This window comes from Palaemon carinicauda, chromosome 5 (assembly GCF_036898095.1).
Source record: "Palaemon carinicauda isolate YSFRI2023 chromosome 5, ASM3689809v2, whole genome shotgun sequence".
Lineage (NCBI taxonomy): Eukaryota > Metazoa > Arthropoda > Malacostraca > Decapoda > Palaemonidae > Palaemon > Palaemon carinicauda.
In genome coordinates, this window is record NC_090729.1 from 38,954,630 (window position 1) to 38,973,601 (window position 18,972).

Sequence of the window (18,972 nt, forward strand, 5' to 3'; positions counted from 1 at the left end):
GCGATACCTACAATACACAAAAAATAGAAATACCTTAACAGTTTACGAGCATGTATGATATAAGTGCCGTACAATGATGCGGATTGCTAAATCTCAGACATTGAAAGATCTGACTCTAAAACTAAATTGATTTATAGCATATCAATGTCAAGAAGAATATTACAATCCCTGTCTGGAAGGTCACCCTACCTGCGGTAGACTTCATATAGCTCGTCATTCCTCTTGATGTCGCTCTTAAATTACTTGCTGACCAATCTAATGTTGATTAGTTTACATTTCACCCCTTTTGCGTTCTTCAATCTTTGATTCATAATTGAATGGAAAAGGATAACACTTGTAAGCTAATAAAAGGACACTTGACGAATAGATATGGGAAAGGGTCAAATCAACTAAAATTTACTTATGCAGTTAACAATAGCAAGTAATTTAAGGTGTTTATTGTTATTGGGTATTTATTTCTGAGGAGTCAATTTTAATTTTGCAAACAACGCTCTCAACTGTAAGATAATTTTTCATAGCACGCTCCTCAGTATTCCCCTTAGTTTTCCTACATTTGTTCGAATCAATTCCACAACTTCCTTTGATTAACGTTTTGGTTGTGGGAAACCAGACCAATTTTTCATTTTTATTGAGGAAATACGTTATCTATCTTAATAATAGGTTAAGGTGATATCTCAAAATTACTGAATTAATACTTTTCAAACTTTTTGACATTACACTGATTTTCCTTCAAATAAATTTGATTCCTCTTTTCACTTTTAATAATAAAACAACCAAAATTCTCTCTCTCTCTCTCTCTCTCTCTCTCTCTCTCTCTCTCTCTCTCTCTCTCTCTCTTTTCATTGAATATAAAAAGGCTGGAAAGCTTTTTTAATTTTTTTATTACCAAGCACATAGAGAGAAACATAAAAGAATATATAAAACTGAATTGAAGTTGCATACAACGAAAAAGTATTTAATGAATCTCCACCTGCCATCAACAGAAGTTTCATATTCCTAATTAAACTCAAATTCTGCTTCAGATATATCAAACCTAAATAATGATATCACAGTTATAAAAATTAAAGTAAAATATGTCTGACCGACCAGAGGCAGCTATAATAGTCAAGACCACCAATATCTGGTGGGTTTGCTGTGAACTATCGAAAGAATAGCTTCTACCATCACTAATGCAGACTGGCCAGCATGGTTATCAAAATCGAATTGGCATGGGTTAGGCCCTTGCAATGGATAGTATCATGTGCTTTTAATATACCTGGTTACGACATCTTACTTTCGCTATCATACCACAACATATCCTATATTCTCTCTCTCTCTCTCTCTCTCTCTCTCTCTCTCTCTCTCTCTCTCTCTCTCTCTCTTAACCCCTATCTTCTTAAAGTCCATGTCAACCTTTTTCCCCATTATCCTTAACGAGAGAATAACTGTTTTCACCACTTTTCTATCGTCGAAATCTAGTCAATCTTTCACATATTTTTCTTAAGAGCCGAAACTAAATATTTTACACCTGGAATTACAGTTCGATGTTATATCTCAAGAGATGATTGCTAGGACAAATCTAAAATTTTTCAGTTTCACATAAAAGATTCGAATCTATTATATATCGTGACTAAATGTTTGTAAATTTGCCTAAAGTTTTGCGATAATTTCTATTACTTTTCACGCAAAGTTTCAAGTTCCTAGGCAAAACTGAAAGAGAATTTATTTTTTTTAATAAATATTAATCTAAACTTAATGGCAGCTGGATATTGGCATTCTCTATACAACATAATAGCAGTAATCATAAAAATATTCCAATATCCATCTTCAAAAATCTTAACGTTCAAATTACAAAAAAAAAAAAAAATCATATACCAGGTCAAATTTACTTGTAATTTGCCAAAAGATGTACTTATATATATATATATATAAAAACAAACCTTTTTCCAACGTGACGAAATGAGCAGCCTTGATGTAAGTTAGATTTGAATTTAAATTCATCTAATGTTGAATGTGAGATTTGGTGTGAATGCTTCAACTTTTGAATTACATGTAAAACAGCTGACCCAGAAATTATCTTATAACATACCTATATATATATATATATATATATATGTATGCATATATATATATATATACATATATATATATATATATATACATAGATATATATAAATATATATATATATATATATATATACATATATATATATACATATATATATATATATATATATAAATATATATATATATATATATATATATATTTATAATATAAACATATATAGTTTTTTTTGTTGTGTTTGATTGTTGAGGTTACAAGGGTGTCTTGTTTTATATCCCTTATCCCTTTTTAGTCTCTGATAATGTAGCGATATTTTGTATGTGGATACATTGTTAGCAAATTATGTCTTTATGATTTCCCTATGATTTCAAGGTACTATAAGTCCCTATATTAATTTATTATTGATACACATAAACACAAGAACAATTAGATACATACAACTAACATTGATAGCTCCCATAAACCTTTTCAAAATTGGAAAAGTTCACTTTTAACTAATTTGATTGCTATGCCTGGAAAAAACGTGAGATTTTCAGCGGTACTCTGCCTTAAGTAATAAATCTTATAAATTCATGTTTGAGCACAGTTAGATAATAACGGTGGTTTCGTAGCGAGATATGGAGATTTTTTTTTTTTTCTTTTTTTTTTTTTTTTTCTTTCAAGTAGCATATAGAATATTCTCACAAATTATAACCATGAAACCTTTATCTTCGTCTACTTGACAGTACCTTTTACACTAATTGGAAAATAGTTATAAATTCTTAGAGTCATAATTACTGCTTTCACTAAAATATGGATTACATAAAATGTGCTGCTCCCTTTTGATTTATAGATTTTTGTGTTATTTTTAGTTTTCTTTCATTCCATTTCAAGTTCGGAAGGTCGTACTAGTTCAATCAAGATATCATTATGTCAATGGCAGTTTTGAAGAAATTTTGGCAGCAATCCAGCAGCCATCTTTTTACAGTATTTGGAGTCAGGGGAGATTTCTGTTCTCGGTTTTGGAATACACTTGCTTTATAACCCGAAAATATCTACAAGTGGTTACTTTTTCCAGTTATTTAACTTGAATACATCATATTCATCACGATCAACGTTATAACGATTACACAAATGTCATAAAAAACCGTTAAAATACGACTCAATTGAAGAAATCTTAAAACCTTTCCTCGTAAAATCACCATGTTAGAAAACAATGGCTCTCAGGTAATTGTTGGAATAAACTTCTTCGTGAATAATAGGTAGATATTATTCTTTCAGCAATTGTATTTTGAATAGCATGTCTTTTAACTCATCTGTATGTTTTACCTTGAGTAACAAACCTAACCATGCAGTTCTAAAAAAGTCCATTTTTTTTTTTCAAACCTATCCTCCTTTTATAAATAACTTCATCTACGTTTCTTTCACTTAAAAATATATGTGTTTTGAACAAAACAGAATATTCATGAAATAAATATTTGGATATATTAATTAATAGAGAAATATATTTTTTTTTCAATTTTAGCCAACACGTTGAAAATAAAGCAAAGAGATTAACGAAGTTAAGTAGAACACATAAGCGTTCATTTTAGATTTTTATATCTGGTAAATTGCCTTTTACCACCTTTCCATTAGCTGACCGCTCAATACATTTTCAAGAGTATTAGGTAACCTCTCCCTTTGATTTCAGGAAAAATCTAATTATGATAAAACCTTTTTTTTTTTCAATTAATGCTCAGAAAATTACAACGCTAACAAAGGTAAGAGTTACGTCATGTACTCTAACGAAAACATCATTCCCGACACCATAATTTGCTGGGAACATTTAGAAATTATTCAATGAAAAGCTTGGTATTCTTGCTTCGTTTTCATTTCATTTTGCCGTGTGAGGAAAGCTTAATCTCCACACCTTTGATGGTACTTAATCAATATAATCTGTGCATTTTGACGCAATAACCTACTTTTATTAAAGACTTGTGTAAATTATTCTTTTTTTTTTTTTTTTTTTGCAATGTTAAAAAGAACGAGAACATGTGATCGGTAATTTCATTTCTATGACCTTCGCTGAAGAAGTTTGGAGGAGGTTTTTTGTGTGTTTTTTGTTTAGTGAACACCTTTGATTGACTGTTATCTAAATATCTGGACACCATTAAATTTTGGATAGCCAAGGTCTGCAATAAATTGTGAATAGCTTCCTGATCACAATTTTAATCGTAGAGTAATGAAACTTGTAGGAATTACTGTTATGTAAAAAGCTGGAATTAATCAATTTTTTTTAGGTCAAGATTAAAGGTCAAGATTACTGTAAATCAAAATGTCCAAATCACTTAATCTGTTATATAAGTTTTGACATTGTTATCACTTCAAGTTTGGTTCATGATTGAGTATATGAAAATCCACGTCCATTAATAAGTGTTTAGGTCGGTAACGTCAAGGTCAAAGCAGAGCAAAAGATCGAGAAAATAATATGCCGCGGCGGAGGTCTGCTCTCTAACGAGTGCCTCAATTTATCTATTTACTATTATTATTATAATTATTATTATTATTATTATTATTATTATTATTATTATTATTATTATTATTATTATTATTATTATTATTATTAACATTTGACTAAATATAATTATAGCTGGAAAAGCAGGCATTTACAAGCCCAATGGCTCCGATAGTGAAAGAAGGAATAGAGCAAATAACAAATAAACTGTGTACGAGAAGTATTGAGCTTAAAATATAAAACTTTTTCAGTTCAATAATAGCCTTGACATAGACCTGTTCAGCAAAAAAAAAAAAAAAAAAAAAAAAAAAATTTTTGCAACAGGTCTCTTCCTCAGAAATTTAAACGATCAGCTGATAAAGTAAGATGATCATTCAAGCATCTGGTCACAGCTGAATTCGAGCTTCTGCAGTGGAGTATTCAGCCTTTCGATGACGAATGAAAGATATCCAAAATTAACCATATTACTGATACAGTTGGCTTCATTAATTCCGGTACATTTCACAGGAAGAGTAGGTGACGTCTGACATTGTAGGAGTTAACGCTGTGTTTAGAAAAAGAGGAACTGTAATCAACTGTACTACCCATAGAGCAAGATAGATTGCACAGTAGGAAGATCAAGCGGCAGAGGATGGTCGGATTTATTAACCCGAGAACTGCTACAAGCCTCTTGAGCGGCTGTATGGGAGACTGCTATAAGCCTCTTCAGAGCGCAATTTTCTATCTCTTCTTGCAAATTCCCTTGAGAACTTATTCGACTTTTATTATTTTTCTTATGATAAAACAGTATTTCTGGTAGAAATTTTAATGTTTATAACTTTATTTTACATATATAATTATGTATAATATAAAGCCTTTCCATATACGGACTTTAACTTTTTTTCAAGGGAAAAAGGCGAATTGTAATTATTTTCAATTAAAACTGATTTTATATTAACATATTAGAAACATAAACGATGAAAAAAATAACATATAACAACATACATACACACTAACGATATCACATCGTGATATATCGTGTAGGGAGGGAAATAAAACCCGTGGCAACTCTCAAATCCTACGTCAGGACGGCGGTTGCCTAGTTTAAAATTATGACAACAATACCGAATGTTTTTGTTTTGAATATCCGCGAGTGTTTGTTTACAAAGTATAATTTTATTATAAGTAACTGGAGGGTTGTTTACAAGGAGTATGAGTTACTATTATAATAAGCGTTTTTTTATTGGTTGTCTAAAGCTATTTTGATAACAATTAAAGTAATTTAGTATTCTTTTTTTCTGACTTTGTTTGTATGTCACTTTTTGTCGCCATGACTGGACGTCATAACAATCCTTGGAAAAAGGAGACTGTGACATCTTCTGGCAAGCACTGCGAGACCACAAAGACTAATAGGAAAATCTGTTTCTCAAAAGAAACAAATGCAATGTCACAAGGAGAAATTAAAACCCCACAAAGAGGAAGTTGGAAGAAAGGGCGGTGTGAAGAGAAGTGTTACTGGAAAATATGTACCACAAGAAAAGAAGCAATACCAAAGTATTGCTACCGATGTCATACTGACAGCACCAAAACACATATGTGATGCTGATGCAATGCCTAGTACATCGGCCCCTCCCACGATCATTAACAAAAAACGCCATTTACAGAATCTGACACCGAGCAAATTCTTACCCATGTTATTTTCCGAAGATGAAACAGACGAGGATATAGATGATGACATCAACTGCGGTGATAGTGATAGTGGTGAGATAGGGACCTCTGATGACAGCAAAGATGATTTTGAATCTATATTATTCCGTTCAGATGGAGGGGACATTGGAGAAAGTGAAGAAGATGAAGAGAATGAAATAGGTAACATGCATAAAATACGAGAAGGAAATATTCAGTCTTATATTTGGTCTGATATCAATAACTTTATTCCCGACATTCATCCCTTTGATGGTAATTGCGCTGGCATAACAAATGAGTGGCCTTGTGATGACACTGCAAGAGAATATGAATATTTTCTTGCGCTTTTCAATGAAGAATTAGTTGACCTTATTGTATGTGAAACTAATAAGTACTACCGGTGGGTAACGGAAAAGTTCTCTTTCACACAAAATTCACGAGTTCACAAATGGGTGGACACAGATGTCCATGAAATTTATGTTTATTTTGCATTACTACTACTGATGCCTCTCATGAAAAAACATGTATTACAAGACTATTGGAAACAAGACCCGTTGATTCCTTCTCCAATTTTTCCAAAATTCATGACCCGTGATAGATTCTTACTGTTCACTCGTTTCATGCACTTTGCTGACAACGGGAGACCAATCGCAAATGATCGAATTTGGAAAATAAGATCATTCCTTAGTATAGTTGTTGCAAACTTCAAAAAGGTCTTTCATCCTTTCCAGCAAATTGTGATTGATGAGTCCCTTATACTTTTCAAAGGGCGACTTGTCTTCAAACAGCATATCCCAAGCAAGCGTCATTGATTTGGGATCAAACTGTTTGTTTTATGTGATTGTGAAACAGGAATAGTGCTTGATATTATAGTATATACTGGAACAGATATAGATATACCAAAAGGAGCAGTAGTCAAGAAAATGATGGCACCTTATATGGGTCATGGACATATATTGTATACTGACAATTGGTACAGTAGCCCTACATTGGCACAATTCCTTCATGACAACGCTACAGGGGCGTGTGGAACAGTGAGAGAAAGCAGGAAATATATGCCCAAATTTGATGTCCCATCCACCTCTTATGACAATCCTAGTGACAGTGACTCCCCTAATGAGGATGAAACTACAAACATAAGTAGTAAAACTAAAAAAAAAAAAGAGAAAAACAAAAGTCAAAACCGTACAACGGGAGACAACTAACAAGACATTGGCCGTCAAGTGGATAGATAGAAAGCCTGTGACCCTTTTATCAACCATACATAAAGGTGACATAGTGAACACAGGTAAGGTCCACTACAGGACTAAGAAGAAAATCTGTAAGCCAGATGTTGTTGTTGATTACAACGAAAATATGCGCCTTGTAGATAAGAGTGACTGCCAGCTAAGTGGGACAGAGTGTATGAGGAAATCATTCAAGTGGTACCACAAAATCATTCTTCATCTTATTGACATCATTATGCTTAATGCATACAATATTTGGCTTGCAAAGACATCCGACCCAACTTGCAAGAAATTAAAATTTCGTGAATTTATCTACAACGTTTCATACCAACTTCTTGAAAAATATGGCACCGTGACCAGTAGCAGACTTGGACGTCGTGGACATCCTCCGGGAGAAGTACCTGATCGTTTGCAGGGAGCAGCTTATATTAGCTATCATCATCTCCAACACACAATATATGATGAGGTACAAAACAGGGAGAAACAACTAAACTGCTATGTCTGCGCAAATACTTCCCGGCGACCAAAGAAAAGAACTCTGGTTACAACTATCTGTGCTGAATGTAATGTCCCTTTTATGTCCAACTGACTGCTTTCGTCACTGGCATACCCAAAATAAATATTGAGAGAGAGAGAGAGAGAGAGAGAGAGAGAGAGAGAGAGAGAGAGAGAGAGAGAGATAATCTTTTTAAGAAATGTTTTATATAGCCTATATTCATTATTTATATCCATAAAAGGAATTTTCTTTATCTTTTGTATATACCGTATATACTGTATATTTTGATATGCGGTGATGCTTTTGATATACGCATTACTATATACAAATGCTTAAAGATGTCATAAAAACCAATTGTAATTAATCTGAACACATAGGCCAGATCATGAGGTTATTAGTTACTATGTTTATCTATACAATATTTCAATAATATGTTTTCAATATGATTATAATTATTGCTCTCTTTATTTACTTTAAATATTATGATTTTTTAGGTTATAAATACTATATATATTTGTAAAAGACAATGATATTGCATTACTTTTAATCAATGTGTTCCTTCAAATATTCTAAGTTGGTTTACCAAAATTGTAAGTAAAAATATATATTCTCTCTAAATATGATATATTATTTTAAACAGATTTAAAACAATTGCAATGGTAACAATAGTCACTTTATGAATAGATAAAGGAAAAAAACCAAAACAAATAAAGTGTTTGTAAATCGTAAATGTGACTACATCAACTAAAATCATCATTATTTCAGGAGTAGATACAATTCTATATCATAGGATTTGAAAATATAAATTAATTTCTTTTTTTATCACTACACTTTTCTATATATAGTAAAGGCTATTTGTTAACAATAGCCTAAAACATTCATTACATAGTAGGAATGTAGTAAATAAAAATCGCTAACTTGTACCGGCTGCAAACAGTCCGGTGATACCGTGGGTGACACCCAACATACTACCCAACTCCCCCACCCATGAAAGACAATCCAGACTCACCCATTGGCCATCCGGCAAGATGCCACGTAGCGCTATAAAATTAACTTTGATGGTTTATAACAAAATAACAAACAAGATGTAGGATAAAATATTTGGATGATACATGCACGAAGTTATTACAAAAACATTGGTATAGTTATGGGTTAGATTCTGAAACATTGTATTTTTGTCAAGATAGCGGCACCACGGGACTGTAGTAAAATGACATTGCCGCATTTCTCGGGTTAAAACTATTATGCAACCTGCGTGAAATATTATCTGAACGAAGGTGCCAGAGATTATTATTTATATCATAAATAAGAATTTTAATAAACGAAAAGTTTGTGGCCAACAAATCAAGATGAGAGAACACTCTCGCCCAGGACTTCAAAGATGAAGAAAACTAAGAACAAGATAGGATGAAAAAAAAAAAAAAACTGATTATTTTATCAAGGTAGATTGATCATTGTAGAGCTGTGTACCTATCTCGTCATGCAGAAACAACATAGATGTGAAGAGTCTTGATTTTATGTGTGGATGCCCCCGGTGCTTCATCTTGAAATTTTCCTCCTAGAAAATCGAAACTGCCATAAGTAAATTATTACTGCAGTCAAAAATATGTTTCACAATCCCGTTTCTTTTCGTCATTAAAAAAGTCTTCATTAACTTCTCCGTCGTCTCTGCTTCAAAAAACAAAAACTCCAGTTGAATTGTTGCTTCATGCGATGGTCAATAAGAATATCAAGGAATGATAGAAGTTTTAAAGATCCTAATAATGAATCTTCATATGTAATGTAATATTCTGAATAACTCATTCAAGTCTAGATGTAGTGCATCCTTCAAATATTGCTATTTTATTTTCATTTGCTCCTATTTTAATATCCTGATAAATGTTTTCATAAAGGGAAAAGGGTGTCTTTCAGTTTCCATTTTTTTATTGTTCAGAATTAATTGAATAATTTTATAGATGAAATATAAATGAAATTTCAAGTATATCATATATTACAGGCTAATTTTACGTTTTATTTGTTTCCAAAGGTATTGGTCTGCATCATAAATAGTATCATAAAAAATCCTTAGTATTACCAATTTCCAATATTAAAATAATTTCAGTATATTTGGTTATCATATTTTCAATGACTAGGAAATCAGTTGATCTACTATTTTATTTATTATAAAGTTAGGAATAACCAGAAGACATACTTCTCCCAATCATGATAAAACATAGCAGGTGTTTAATTGAATAAAAAAGAATAGAGATTTATTTAAACATAGAATCTGTAAACAGGAGATATATAGTTTGTTATCTGAACTAATGCTACTGATGTTATGAAGAGTGTTTGAAAAAAAAAAATACTAATAACTTCTGTGTTTTTCTATGAATCAGTTGAAGATTCTGGGAATGAGTTAGTTTATGTTTAGAGAAAAGGTTAGTATTTATTTTTTCTCCCCATCCCTGCCCTATTACTTCTATCTCCACCATACTTAAAATTATCAAAAATAACTCTGCCATAAGTATCAGAACATAAGAGTTGAGATTTATGGGGTAGACAGATATTAGATGAAAGAATGAAGTAAGAGAGCGATTTTCTTTTTATTTTTTTATTTTTATTTTATTTTTTTTTATTTTAATTCTTTTTGCAAATATTATTTGATTTTTGGATTTTTTTTTCAAATTCTCCGAAAATATAATCTAAGATTTTTGGGGCGACAAGATGAAAAAAATCTCTCTATTTTAGAGGCCAATCTATTTAGCTTTCATTTGCTTTTGTTTCATTGTTATCGATGAATTTCCATTTGATGGCTGATAAGAATAATTTCGAGAAATCAAACTCCAAAGTTTTAGTATGATATTTTTTCTTATCTGTTTATCCATTTATTTGTTTGTTGTCATACATTTTTTTTTTAAGATTTTATAGCAAATTCTATAAGTTATATCGTATTTGTTCTATTTGTGATTATTAATTCATGTATAATATATCAAAATTTATATATTTAGGCTCCTGGTCCCCCTCTTTCCTCTCCCTTGGAAAGAGTATTTTCACAAATTTTGTTGGATGTCAAATCTGCCTGCACTCCCTCTCATGGAACTTGAATGTTTCATACCTTTCCTTGGTGTTACCATTGTTTCTTCTTAAGAAGTATGTATTGAAAGCTATAAGATTTAACTGCAAAATGAAAAGAGAGTCAAAGCACATGAGCGGTTGCAATGATACGTCTTGCAGAGGAGAGTTGTAACCTGCTACTGGCCATCAGTCGGTATTATGGTATCATTTCCTTGCTCTAGCACCTCTACACTGTTTCTGAATCGTAGTGTTGTCATATACTGCAATTAGATATTCTTATTTGATATGTAAATTTAAATTATTACCGATAAACTGTAGTTGCCATTAGATTATACGAACAATTTTAATTTTCTCAATGATAGTAGGGTTGTGATTTCGTGTAATATCTCCAAAGCTATTACGAATTTCTCAATAGAATCTTTTAAGGTATACAAGTCCGTACGTGTAATATTGCATTTTTTTTAAACGCTCCCCAAAAATTAGAATAGAATTTCTTTTTTAGGGAATCTGAATACCTTGGTATTTTTATTTTTTTTTTTTAACGATTCACTTTAATTTTTTCTCCTCAAAGTTTTCTGATGAATTGTCACGAGTGAATTGAGTGATCTTATTTGAAATTCCCATATTTATAAGAAGATATATCACCCAACCTAAATCCCAGTCATTCCCTGACCACAGATTTCGGAATGGAGTTGGAGGAGTGGGTGAGAACCTGATATTTTTGGCAGCGGGGTTAATAATTCCAATACCAATAAATATATTCGAATACAATTTTTAAGGATTATTTAGCTGTAAATAAATGTTGTTTCTGCCAGTTTCCATGTTCATGCATGCTATAAGCATTCCCTGGCTGTTACTTTTGTTTGTAAGTGACTATCTTCAGGTAAAAATCAGTGAGGGGGAGCAAAATACTGCTAGAGTTTTATACATATACGAAGGTAGACATTTTTCGTTATCTTCGGGAGGCCAGTTTTCAGCGGTTCTGTAAATTACTTGAAGGATGCTTTACAAATCTAAGTAAAATTTTCAGGGATTTATAAGATCTATATTTACTTTGTCCATACTAAATTTTATGTTAATATCTGCCATAAAAAGTCACAGCAAACGTTTATTTTGGTATGGATTGAATGGTTATTTCTTGGCTGTGGTGTAAACTTCCTAGAATAATCAATTCAACTGATATTTTCAGCAGCGGATTCAATAACTGTCATACCAATTAATATATTCAAATAAAACTTTAAGGGATTTTAAAGATATTTATAAATTTTGTTTTTGACAGATTTCATATTCATACCTACTATAAGCATGTCCTGGCTGTCATTGTGTTCGTATATAATGATTTTAACTAAATAAATCAGTGAAGAGCCGCAAACTACTTGAGTTTTACAGATATCCAAATGACTTCAACATAGATTGATGGGCGCTATGTGAACTACATTAATTTTCGTATTGATACTTGCCATATAAAAACAGAGGATTTATTTTCCGATATCCTCAGAAGGCTGATGTTAGGTGAGGCCGTATATCACTTTTAAAATACTTTAGATATCTAGATGGAATTTTCAGTGATTTATAGAATATATAGTTACTTCGATATCTCCCATAGAGCATCCAGAGCAAACATTTATTTCAGTATGGGTCGAATACTTATCTTTGGAGGTGGAATAAATGGTTCCTAGAATAATTCGCATAACAAAATAAAAATTTCAGGGATTGATGGACAACTTAGTTTCTCTTCTCCTGCCAAATTCACTGGTAATATATATAACTGAAAAAAACATACCTATCGTGTAGCCTTCTTAAGTAAGATGTAAAATATAGCAACATTACAGTAAACTGCATGATAGTGACCTACATCAATGAGGGACACTGCCAATCTTATAAATAATATCAGTCCCAAACTGAGCTAGTATAACATGAAAAAACACACCCATAGCGTTGTTTATATATATATATATATATATATATATATATATGCTTTGGTGAATATCATATTGTTTTTGTGAGCGCTAGAATGGTACTGCCCCTTTCTGAGCAAGTAATGCAAATTCGCTCCGTAAATATGCTGAAACTACTAGATTTGTGGAAATCTCTACTGTGATGAGATATACTTTTACCATACGACTTATGACATGTCACCTATTAAACTTAAGATGCATCACCTAAGAGGGAGTTCAGTGATCTTGCAAACAATTTATGAGTCATAAAACTGTTAAAAAGGCAATCAATCTCACAGTATGAAACACATATGCATCTACATAATTTCCCTACAAGACTTTGGACACTACCCACCCCTTGTGCTATTAACTCAAAAGGAGGTGTGCACTAGCCCTATGAGGTCTATGATGTAAGGAAACTCCAATCTGAAATAGGGTATGCCATATAATAGACAGAAATGCAACATCAAATATATATATATATCTATATATATATATATATATATATATATATATATATATATATATATATATATATATATAAATATATATATATATATATATATATACACAAATATATATATATATATATATATATATATATACATATATATATATATATATATATATAATTGAAATCATGCAATTAATACACAATTTGTAAAAAAGAGGAAATATTGTATATGAAATATACACTGCAATATAAAATAATTCTACTAATTTCTTTTTATGACTTTTGTTACTATAATAAAGCCAATAGTGAAAAAAAAGTCATATAAACATTGGTATCATGTCACCTCATCAATAACATCCCACTGGTTGCGGGCAAGAGTGGCCTGAACAAGCGAGATAGGGTTAGGAATAGGTATTCTTTAATGACTCAATTTACTTGCCCGGCTCTATGGCCCAATTTTGCAACAAAATCCACCATCACCTTCGCACCATTTTCAAAACTGCTTCTACACTTGCATTGTTCCCCGAAAAAATCATTCAGCTTCCCAGGACTTCTCTTATTAGTCTTATAATTAAATATGAAATATTCATATCTACACATTCTCTAACATTTCCTTCCCTGGATGCTGATATCTAATCCCGTGGCCACTTGCTCTTTATGAACTTCTCCGGACCCCATAACTAGGAATTATAAAAATATATCATTATACAGCATCCACCGATCACAACACATCTGATTTCTTTAACCTCTCTCTTTTTCTGATCATATTTTTTCACTTAGGGTTTATTCAGCAGTATATCACACGTATTGCTAAACACGTCAAAACCTTCATATCACTTTACTGCAATATATTAAACAGCCACATAAGAACATATTACTATAATCAAGTTTTTTCAAGAATACGTCGAAAGAATATATAAGGTCTGTTCAGGCAACAAAAACAACAAATTTTCTACTCATCAACTCGGGAAAGGAAGGTATGCAGGGGTAAATGGTAACAACCTGATTAACACTTTTGAGAACTACATCTTCCAGAATACCACGTATATGTGCCTGATGATGTTCAGACACCGCTCAACTGATAACGTTTTGTATTACTGTTATGTTACATTCAACCATCTTTTCTCAGTATGGATCTAAATGTGCAAGCTCTAGTTTGAGTTTCCTAGGTTGTAATTTTTTCAAATACTGATGGTCCCCCTAAATACTTTTACCGGTGTAGTTTTGAATATTCCATCATATCTTAAAGTTTTTTTTTGCATTAGCTCTTTTTAGAAATCTTTCATTGGTGTTCATTACTCTCCTTAAGAGATCTAGTAAATAGACTTGGTATTGCTCAGCTCTATAATCTGGCAACTATTGCTAATTTATCAGGAACATATACGATAACATAGAATCCTGTCCACAAACTACAAAGAAAGGTGTGTATTTGAGCAGAGCCTTATATGCATTACTCAAAGCTAGCTCAGCCGTAGGAAACATGACTTACCGATGACGGGGCCATCAGCCACTAAATAGAATAAAATTTGCACCTTACCCCAGTTCAGAAATTCTACTAAGCCCTATATGCAGTCACTAATTTTTTTTTTTTTTTTTTTTTTTTTTTTTTTTTTTTTTTTTTTTTAATCAAGTCTTTGACTGATTTCACCACCTGATTTATAAAGTCAACACCAAAACCACTCATCAAAAATTTTGGGCAACCAAACCTAGTACAGTAATGATAGAGCACAGCCCCTGGGCTATAAATTTGCTGACTTATCCAACATTGCATACGTATGAGTCGAATGAGTACGTCCATCCATAAATACTCATCTAAACTTATGTTGTGTTGTACCAGTAGATTTCATCTAACTACATCCATATTATCATCATCATTATTACAAGTTATGCTATAAACTAATGGGCTCCAACAGGGAAAATTAGCCCTGCGAGGAAAGGAAACAAGGGAATGAAAAACTACAAAAAAAGTAATAAACAATCAAAATTAGATATATTAAAACCGCTAATAACATGAAACTGGATCTTTCATATATGTCTACAAAAACTTCAAATAACAGGTGGAAAAAACCAAGATAGAAAAGCGTACCCAATTGGACCCTGAGGCAAGAGAACTGTAATCAAAGACGGTGGAAGGGTTTGTAATAAAGGCTATGGCACTAGCCCAAAATAGAGTATACTGGTTTGATTTTTGAGTGTCCTTTTCCAAGAAAAGCTGCTTACCATAGCTAAAGAGTCTCTTCTACTCTCTCCAAGAGGACAGAAGCAACTGAACGATTAAAGTGCTGTAATTAACCCTCTAGGACAAGAAGAATTTATTTGTAATCTCAGTGTTGTCCAGTGTATGAGGAGAGAGGAGAATGGGTAAACAATAGGCCAGATTATTTAGTTGATGGGTAGGCAAAGACAAAATGAAACATAACGAGAGAGAGAGAGAGAGAGAGAGAGAGAGAGAGAGAGAGAGATTGAGAGAGAGAGAGAGAGAGAGAGAGAGAGAGAGAGAGGAGAGATCAAATGTAGTACTCTCTGGCCAGTCAAAGGATCCAATAACTTTCTAGTAGCAGTATGTCATCGAGCGGCTGGTGCCCTGGCCAACCTACTACCTATAAATCTTTATAGGAATTGAAGGCCACTTTCTGGCTTCCAGTACAGTGTTTTATATACCTGTGTATAATTTTTTTTTTTTTCATTCCTAAACAAAAGCAGGATTCACGTGTTCTCCTTAATGTTTTATCAATCCCAAGTTCCCTGCATAATTACTTGCATGACAATATGAATGGCTATATTACTTAAAGATTGAGGAACAACTGCCCTTGCACAAAATTCCCCTCCCCTTTCCTCGTAAGCAGGATATATGATATCATTCTACATAGAGAAAATTCTTTCAATGCATATCCAAACACGGTGGGCAATTATCTGAATCCCCTTCTATCACTGCTCATAATGTTTCCACCCATTCCTCTTTTTTTCTGTCCCTATTGGTTTTCTCTTATGTGTCAACCGTCCAAGTCAATCATACCTGTAACCTCAGGGCAATTATTCTGGACACACCTGATCATATTGTCTTTCCCCTACATACATTCACGTGTACTATATACCTCTCTCTTTTACTCTCACTAACATATCCACAAACTCTCTCTCTCTCTCTCTCTCTCTCTCTCTCTCTCTCTCTCTCTCTCTCTCTATCATGTTTTTTATCTTTTTTGACTAATCCTCACGTCTATTCATATACTGTTTTCTATTTTCATGTGGTAGTGCAATATTTTGGGTATGTTATTCATTCCTCTTCTGTGCCCTAGTAATTACTCCTATTGCTGCACCTCTAGACAGGGCAGCAACTACCTTGTTAGGTTTCCCATCTATGTGGTCAAACCCCTTTTTGTTTAACTCTAACAACCTTTCAATCCATCTTTTATGTGTTAAAGTTAAGTCTCCCTTGTAAAAAAAAAAAATCATGTAAGGGCAGATGATCACCTTGCAACTCAATCGTCTAACCTAATAAAAAAAAAAAAAAAAAAAAAAAATAAAAAGAAAAAAAAAAAAAAAAAAAAAAAAACATGCCTCTCCTGAATCTAGAAAAATAGCCAATAACTCTCGATCGAAGGTACTATAATGCTTTTCTGGCCCTTTTATTTCTCTGGAAGCAGAACAAATGGGCCCTCTCTCCCCTTATAACTAGTTGAGAAATTACGCCATCTATAGATTGTCTACTCTCATCTATTGTCACTTAAAACTGATATATGCGAGTAACTCATTGCTAGTTAAGGTTGCTTCGAGATGGTTGAAGGCCTATTCTTCTTCCACTGTCCAACTGGTTAATTTTTGTTTCTTTAATGAATCTAAGGGTGTTACTATCTCTCCAAAACCTTTTATGAATTTACCCTGCGAGGGCCAGGAACCCAAATACTTCCTTCGTGTTACCTGGCCTGGGGATATTTTTGAAAGTATCTACTTTACTTGGGGAAGGGAATATATTTTATAGAACTGTTATATAACCTGAAAATATTACCTTTTTACAAATAAACTTATACTTTGATAAAAATATTTCTATTTAATTGCGGTGCCATGCTTCTAAAACTTCCCGCATGTTGTTATTTTGTTCATCTGCCGTTTTCTCTGTAATTATAATATCGTCAAAATAAACCAGAACACTATGGTCAATTAAGGGAGACACCACTACCATACTTACTCCAGAAAAATCACTGGGAGCATTTTTAACCCGGGAAGGAAGTAAAGGCATCTGGAATAGTTTGTCATTGGATATAAATGCCGTTTTTCGTTTACTGTCATCTTGGATGGGTGCTTTATAGTACTAACATTTCAAATTGATAGTTATAACTTATATACAATCCTGTACCTTTACAAGTAATTCTTTGATTGAGGGCAATGCAAATACATTACCTTTAGGGACTCCATTAAACTTCCTGTAATCAACAAACAATATTACAAGCCCTCCTTTTTCCTAACTACTACAATTGGAGAGGCCCTGAGGGATTTTGTAATCTTGATAATTACCTATTCCCTTAGTTTACTAGATTCCAATACTTTATCTCCTTGGAAATTAATGCGTACCTTATAAAACCTTGACCTAATTAACTACACCTGACCCGTTTCAATGCGAAAAGGGAAATCAATCAAGCCTCCTGGGTGCCTCGTCTCTAATCACAATTACTAACTACAGGTTCATATTCTGGCGTACATTATTTCTTGGCTTACCTAATCAAGTTCTGGGTGCATAAGCGTGTGAGGGCTGGAGTTGTGGCTCCCAGGATCCTGTTATCAATAATTTCATATTACTTCAATTCACACATAAAATCACTTCCTAGCACAACTCTTTAATTTTTCAAATTAATTATTGTAATATTTGCATTTACTCTTTTATTTCTTACAATCCCTTAAGACTATGTGTTCATATTTCATGTGGTTTAACAACGACCTAGTGCCCACAGCGAAAAACTAAGACGTGGTCACTGATATGCTCGTTAACATCTGATAGGACATTTTTCCTTTTTCAGGTACTGCTGTCACCTTACTCACTACCCTCTCCCCTCTGTAGAGGCAATTACTCTCTCATGATTTTCTATCGGCAAAGTGCACCCTCCTGCAATTACTGTTACTTTGTATTTTCCCCCAAAAAAATTTATTATTGCCTTGATTCCTGGAATTCTTAAGGTAGGTAAGATAAAAAAAGTGTAATCTGTAAACCTCATAGATCACACCTTCAAGTTGACTACCGTTGTATGTCTTGCCTGTAGTTGATTTACTGCTGGCGTGTTGAGGATGAGGGGTATGGTTAACTGCTGAGGGTTTAGTGAGCTTCCTTGTTCAAGAAGTAAAACACTGGCTAATGTTTCGATCAGAGCTTGAAAGTACTTATCTTGTAGGTCTATCTTGATAGCTAGAATTCCAAGTCGCCAGTATGAATCACAATTGGGGCAGCCTTGGCTAACAACTTCGCTTGCAATAGCATTGCCCCCTGCTGTTGTCTCTATTGTTATGGTGGTGAGGTTCGGGGTACTGAGTGAGGTGCCCCTACTCCACTCCTGTTGGGCCCTGCTCCATCGTATTCATTGCCTCATTGACTGCTGATATGCTGTAATGCCGGGGTGGGATGTCGAGGCCGGGT

General features: G+C 33.0%; 1 pseudogene; it reads left to right on the top strand.

Annotated features, from left to right (window-relative positions):
* Positions 1 to 6,766: 6,766 nt before the first annotated feature.
* Positions 6,767 to 18,402, top strand: LOC137640847 (piggyBac transposable element-derived protein 4-like; annotated as a pseudogene).
* Positions 18,403 to 18,972: the final 570 nt, after the last annotated feature.